Source organism: Cynocephalus volans, chromosome 5 (genome assembly GCF_027409185.1).
Source record: "Cynocephalus volans isolate mCynVol1 chromosome 5, mCynVol1.pri, whole genome shotgun sequence".
NCBI lineage: Eukaryota > Metazoa > Chordata > Mammalia > Dermoptera > Cynocephalidae > Cynocephalus > Cynocephalus volans.
The window spans coordinates 88,399,095-88,406,483 of NC_084464.1; positions in this window are offsets into that span (position 1 = coordinate 88,399,095).

Consider the following 7,389-nt stretch of genomic DNA (forward strand, 5'->3'; position numbering starts at 1 on the left):
CCTGCTACCTGACAGAGGCTTGCCAGAATCAAGTCTGTAGAGATGCGCTTATTCCATGATTAGCAAATTTCTTCCTACATGAAAACTTCCAGAAGAACAACAATGAGCAGAATTATTTGAGAGGAAAATGCAAGGTACCTTGTTAATGCTGGAGGATCTCTTGGGCTAACAAATTTTCTTACATGTGTGGAAGGATAGTCTGACACAGTCTATGTCTATTTTTATAACTATAAGCAAGTGTATATAAAATAGATTGCTTTAACTGTTGCTGAAAACATGTACTCTGATGCTTCATTTAGGTGGGTCCAGCTACAGAAAGATGAAAAAAATGGCATGTGGATCTCAGCCTACCTCTAGAATTCAACGTGCAGGTGCCTAAGCTCAAACTGCCCATGTAAGGGTAACATTCAAAATGCTAGAAAGTGTTTGGTGTTCACATGGTGAGCAGAGGACCAAGCAGGCAGTCTTGGTTATCCAGGCAAATCCACCATAAGGAAGCAGAGCCCAGGCAGCAGGCTAGGGGTAGGGGCAGGACTCCAACTTTGTGGGAGTGCTGGTAAAGAGAAATCTAGAATTAAAGGTCATTCTTAAATACTACTTGGCTTGTATCAGGGTTGGTTCTGACTTGAAATAGCACTGATTCTGCAAATATGAATAAAGTAGACCCATTTCTAAGAGGTGAAGAGGCAAGAAATCAAGGTCAGTAAGAACTCTTCCCTGTTCCAGCTTTATTGTTTTGCACTATAGTTGCATGTGTATGCTGTCTTTAGGTGGTCTAGAAAGTAGGCTATTAATAATATGCAAACACATTTCCTTATAGTGCTAAACATATAATGCAAAAAATATAATTACTTTTTGGTATTTATATTTTGCTTAACATATTTATATATATTTAATACAAAGAAGATTTTCAATCATAATCTCATCTCTTCTAGCCTTACTTATAGCCAAAATAACTTTTAAAATTGGTGCTAAATGGATGTTTTCTTTTTATAAAAACCAAATATGTCTTCTATCATTTACCTAAACCTTCTGAATATTTTATAGATGAATTAATTTCCTGACTATGCAACTGTCCCATTTTACCTCTTAAAATCTGTACCTCTCCTCAATACAGATCAATAAATGTTTGATGAGTGAGATAATGAATAAATGGACTAATATTTAGCATAGTACCTAAAACACAGTAGAGGCCTAATAAGTGAATTTAACAAATGAATGAGTGAATGGGAAAAATGGGTAGTGATGACTATTGGCAATGGAAATAATTTTTGTGGAAAATTTAGTTTGTGAAATAAACCAGGAACCTCTAATTATATGAGGTCAGATATATAGGAAATTAAAGGGAGACTGCCTGGCACTTTTTTGCAAATCAACCGGATTTTCTCCAAGGAATTCTAGACATGGTCACAGCTGTAATTTGCAAACTGTCTTTAAAACACCTTCCAGTAAGGCTACAATGGTTTATCAAAAGTAGGTTTAAAGGGTTAATCACTACTGTGTTGTGAAAATACTATAATTTTGTTAGCAGAGCAGTGCTTTTTGACAGGTATATGTAGCAACATTATAAAATAGCTAAGCTGTCACTATGACTCATGATTGCCGACCAAGTTTCATAACCTTTTCTTCCTAAAATGAGCTCAAAGCTCTTGATATTTTGTCAACTAAAAATATTTTTTAATAAAATTTAACATAAAGTTTATAAGCTGGTAATGAATTTTTGCTGCAGGAACAATATTCATATTTAAGAATTAAAATCACAAATCACAGTATGTGCTTTGCCTTAGGGACCACATAATTAGGGAAAGTTATTTAAAACTAAATATATTAAATTATAAACACTAATAGGTAAACAACCTTAAAACATAGCTTTAAATAATAATGTGATATGCCATTAACTCAGTACCCCTGCCAGGTACTTTCTAGGAAAACAAATCCTTGCCCTATTGGAGCTTACATTCTAACAAGAGAAGACAAACAACAAACTAATAATAAGTAAATTATCTAAAATGTTAGAAAGTGACAAATGCTATGGTGAAAGAGAAGAGTAAGTGGGATCTGGAGGCTGGTGTGGGAGGAGTGGGGGTGTGGTCTTAGGGTGGTCAAAGGTGGAGGCACACAGAGGGGGGGACATTTGAATAAAGACTTGACAAAGGTGAAGGAATGAACCACTCCTGTATACAATACATTGATAATTACTCTTGTAAATTTCCTTATGAACAGCCCTCACATGTCTGTATAGATGATGTCATTCCCCTGCCTAAAACTCTTCAATGACTTCCCATAGCTTTTAGCATAATGTGTAATCTCCTTAATCTGTTCTGTGATGACCTCCGGGATCTCACCTCTGCCTTAGTCTCACCTCCTGCCTCTTTCTCCTGCTTATACTGCTTCAGCCATAGTGGATTTATTTCAGTACCCTCTTCAGTACCAATGGCTTTCCCACCCTTTGGCCCTCCCACAAGCATTTCTCTCTGCCTGTATTCATTCCCCGGACTTTCACCTGACCACCTTCCCAACTAGCTGATTAATTCACTATGCCCTAATCTTACATTCTCATTACACAGCATATTTGCCTTCCCAGTCCTTATAATAAGTAAATAATTGTGTAATTGTTTGTTTAATTTCAATTTTTCCTGATATACCTTCAGCTCCTTAATAATAGGGATATTATCTGATGTCTGCCTTGTTCATTAAAGACATTTAAGGTCTTTAGGCAACTCTTTTAGTGTATTCTTATGAATCCATATACAGCTGGCAGTGAGTCTGTTTAGGTAATGATTATAGATTAGGAAGTGTAGCTATTAGAGCTTTTCTCCAAACATTCTGGTTCTCCCCACTTCCAGGAGCATGATAGGAATGTATTTCCCCACCCTCTTGAAGATGAGCATGCTTCTGTGACCTTGGCTCATGAACTGTGAGCCGATACAGGATATGTCATTTCTGGGAAGAAGCTTTAAGAGTCATTGCACAATTAGCACCTTTCTCTTTCTCTTTGCCACAATATCTGGCAGTACTTCAGCTGGCAGCTAGTCTGTTAGTAGGTCCTTGACTGGGGATGACATGAAGCTCCCAGCTACCCTGACTCCCACAGAAATAGGTTTTGAGGCTCAGTTGTACAAAGAAATTTTCCAATGGCCAGTGTGGAAATGGAACATTGAACTCATTGTCTCTCCTCCAAAAGTGATATCTCCACAAGACCACTGACCCGAGGGAAACCAGTTGTCCAGAGCAGAGCAGCTGACTACTCTGGACTCCTTCCTTTCGCTTGTTTCCCACAGGCAATCTACCATCTCTCTAATGCCTCCTGAATACTTTCACTTCTCCACCATTTTACTTTCTTATCTCTTTCTTATCTTTTGCTTTCTTATCACCTGTCTTATCTCTGGTTCTCACTACGTTTTTCCTGGATAGCCTCTTCACTCATATCCCTCTTTCCACTTTCATTCCGCTCTAACCCATCTGCTGCATTGTTGCTAAAGAGAATTTTCTAAAAGAGAGCTTTGATCACACTCTTCTTCTGTTCAGAGCTCTCCAGAGAATTCTCATTAACTTCAGTGTTAAGTTCACATCCTCAGCAGGATGTACTTAAGCAGGACATTTGAGATCCTAAGCCCCTGCCCATGTTGGATTGGATGTCCATCCTTCATAGTCCCCTAATATCTTACACATATTTCTACATTTGTGCTTTTCACAATATCCCCGCAGCAATCCATTGGCGGCTCTGTGGCAGCAGAACATTGGGCTGCAGGGGTTGTAGTGCCACTGTATGGCAGCAGCCCCTCACCCCTGCAAGTTTTTTTACTTACAGCTGACCTAGTGAGTAAAAAAGAGTATGTACCATGCTTGTTATGGAAATCACCAGGTATATATTTCTTCTCTCTAGATTTTTTCCTTAACAAAGTAAAAGATTTGATGCTTTATTATATTGAACATAATCAGTCTTAAAATGTTCATGTCTGATATGTATGAGCGCTCCATATGAATTTCAAGACCCTTTTCCTAGTCTTTTACCATTAGGTTTTGCCTTCCTCTTATGATTTATTGCTGTGGGAGCCTGAACAAAATAAAGATTTAAGTATAGACTATCCTGTTCAAAGTATCTCTACTACATTTAAGTCCTATTAAGTTTATAATAATAATCATAATCATAAAAACAGGAGAAAATTAACCAGTATGAACTAACGCTGTCAAAGGGTCAGAAACAAATGGCCCTCAAACCATGCTCGGAAGGGCCGTATCTTCCCATGTTCAAATTTGAACAAAATAGATTATTGACTCAAATGTACTTGAATATCACTAAAGTTTGGAAACAGAATTAAAAATGTGTATTTTATTTTATTATTATTATTATTTTTATTTTTATTTTTTTTAAAGATGAGCGGTAAGGGGATCTTAACCCTTGACTTGGTGTTGTCAGCACCACGCTCAGCCAGTGAGCGAACCAGCCATCCGTATATGGGATCCGAACCCGGGGCCTTGGTGTTATCAGCACCGCACTCTCCCGAGTGAGCCACGGGCCGGCCCAAAAATGTGTATTTTAATATCACTGAAAAATAAAGAAATAAGTTTGTGATCTAGTTTGAAATACTAGGACCACATGAATAGGAAAAATGAGGTAAGATTAAGGACTGTGGGACCAAAGATAGTTGAATATTTATCTGGTATCTCCTCTTAGACCTTCTGACAGCAACCCATTCAAGTCATTCCATACTAGGGAAAGTTTCTTTTTGTGAAGACTTGAGAAATGAGTTCATAAGCTCTCCTGATTCTTCGTTTCACTGGGAGCCCAAACTGTCTTAACATCTTAACTGCCTTCTAATTTCCTTATTATCTTAGACTTAGCCGACCTTTTGAATCTTTAATTTCAGTCATCTGGCTCAGTTATTCTCATTCCACAGTTATCTTTTGTCAAGGGCAAATTTTAGCTTGCCTCTACTTAGGTGGGTTTATATTTTTAAAAAACATTTTTTTGTCCTGCAGGAAAAAGTAATGCAATAATTAGTCATATCATATATTTACTTAATTTAAAAAATACATATATCACATCAAAAAAATTATTTGGTGTCTAAAACTAAATTTTAAAGTTTTCGCTATGTAATTAATAATATTTTAATAGTTATTTTTTAGGGAAAAGATCATTTTTTAGCTTAAAATTTACTTTATAAAACATATTAATTTAGCTCAATTTAGTCATTCCACAATGTGTACATATTTTAAAACATCATGTTGTACATGACAAATATATACAATTTTTGTCAATTAAAAATAAATAAAAAGAATGAAAAAACCTAATAATATTAAATGAATGCTTAGTTTTAAATATACGAGAAACGTTGACAATAACTACAGTTGTAGTTTCTTTAAACAAAAACAACAACAAAAGATGAAAAGGCCATTTTCTTATTTGTAGTAGGTGCTATAAGTAAAATATTTTATCCAATAAATTTTTCCAAAGCTTTTTTGCTTGGGTTACCTCCCAGGGAGCCTGAAGTTTTCATTATCTGTATTTCGTCTTGGGATTAGGGCAAAGACACTGGTTAGAATTGTCTTCCAAAGATGCTCTTCAGATGAATCCACAAGACCAAAAAGAAGAGAGAGAATACTCTGAAGAAACTCTTTTACCTTTGTAGAATTACCAAATATACATATTTATTTATATTAGGGATGGTTATCATGAAAGGCATAGAGACCTTGGCCCTGAATGAATGAGATAATGAGCAATGAATGTTTAGTAAAATTTAAAAAAATTTAAAAAGAAGCAAATTATGGAATCAAAATGTTTGCTTTGTGGGATTAGGACTCAGTAACCTCCTTTTAGGATCATTGAGGTCAAGAGTATAACAGAAGGTAATGGAGCTATTGGGAGGCCAGGCAAAATTGGGTAAACACAGTAGGCTAAAAAGCTGAATATATTTGCTCTTTTACTATCTTGCCTAGGACTGGAACTTCATTATTTATTCAATTCCTTCATTAGTTTAGTTCTACATTCATCACTCATTTAATGAGCACCTAATTTTTTATCAAACATTATTCTGGGAAGGACAAAGTGCCTGCCCTGAGAGGAGTCAAAGTTAATGCAGGGGTTTCCAAGCTCTAGTGTTCACAAGACTCACCTAGTGATTTTGCTTCCAAAGGAGATTCCTAGGTCCCATCCCATCTAGTTCTCCTAACAGACATAAATCAAAAACCTTTCCTGACATCCTGTTACGTACCAGATTGTATCCTAACTGTTGCACATATAGCAAACAAGCAGATTTTATCCTGCCCTTGCTGCATTGTAGTGATGGAAAGGTGTGGTACCTTTCCTCACCCATCGTAGGGGTCATGGCCAACACTCCTATAACAACAACAACAACAAAAACAGGCTAAAAAAGAAAAACATAGTAAACCTATTTACTCAAAGTTTGACATGCTATGGGAAACTTCAAGGGCAAGAGTGACTTTTGCAGGTTTTATGGCTTGCTTTGAGGGAGAGGGGTTCTAGTTTTTATGACCTGCCTTGGGGAAGAAGAGTTTTGGTTTCTATGACTCACTTTGGGGGAGAGAGCGAGAAGAGAAATAGGAGGGTAGGAGAAGGTCAGAAAGAACTTGCTTCTGAAGCCTCCTAATCTCCTTTAGGTCAAAGTTCTCAGCATGGCATTTTGGCCATACTTTGGGGTATCACGTTGTGAGCCCCAACATCACGACAGTCTAGCTTGAGTTTGTTAACCAGAATTTATTTGGAAGTTTCTGTGCAGTGTTAAATCATTGGAGTGAGTACAATCAATCACTAAGCATGTAGTGCAGCAGTACAGATTACAAAGCAATTTTCCAACTCTCCAACATGAAACAAATGAGGAAATGTCTATTTGATCATCTGGCATATGTCATTTTTCAAACCTTGCAAAATAAAGAATGCCATTTATAAATGGGCTAGAGAAAATAAAAGCATGCGGTTATCCTGTTTAAGAGCAGATGATGAGCCTCAGGAGTCAATAAGTAATTGGCCAAAAGTATACTGCATAAAATATGTCTTTCATGGAGCTTTTAACCAGAAGATTGTACGTAGGCAATGAATTCTATATCCAAAATAATCAAATAGATGGAGTTCTTACAGCAGAAAAAGCTGTCTGTTTCAGAATAGACAGGTCCTCCATCTTAACAGAAATGTTGTAGACGGATTTCATAGCAGCACAACAAAACAAAACAAAACAGTATACATTTGTTATTCTAATCTGAAGAAAATAACAGTTATTTCAGGTAACTTGTTCTTGAATAAGCAATAAAGTTAGTGGCTTAAAAAAGAAGAGTGACCGAGAATGGGAAACAGAGAGAGGCCATGTGTAGAGTTCTGGATATATATTTATATAACCAACACCTGCTACTGAGAAATTTTGGAGATCTCAT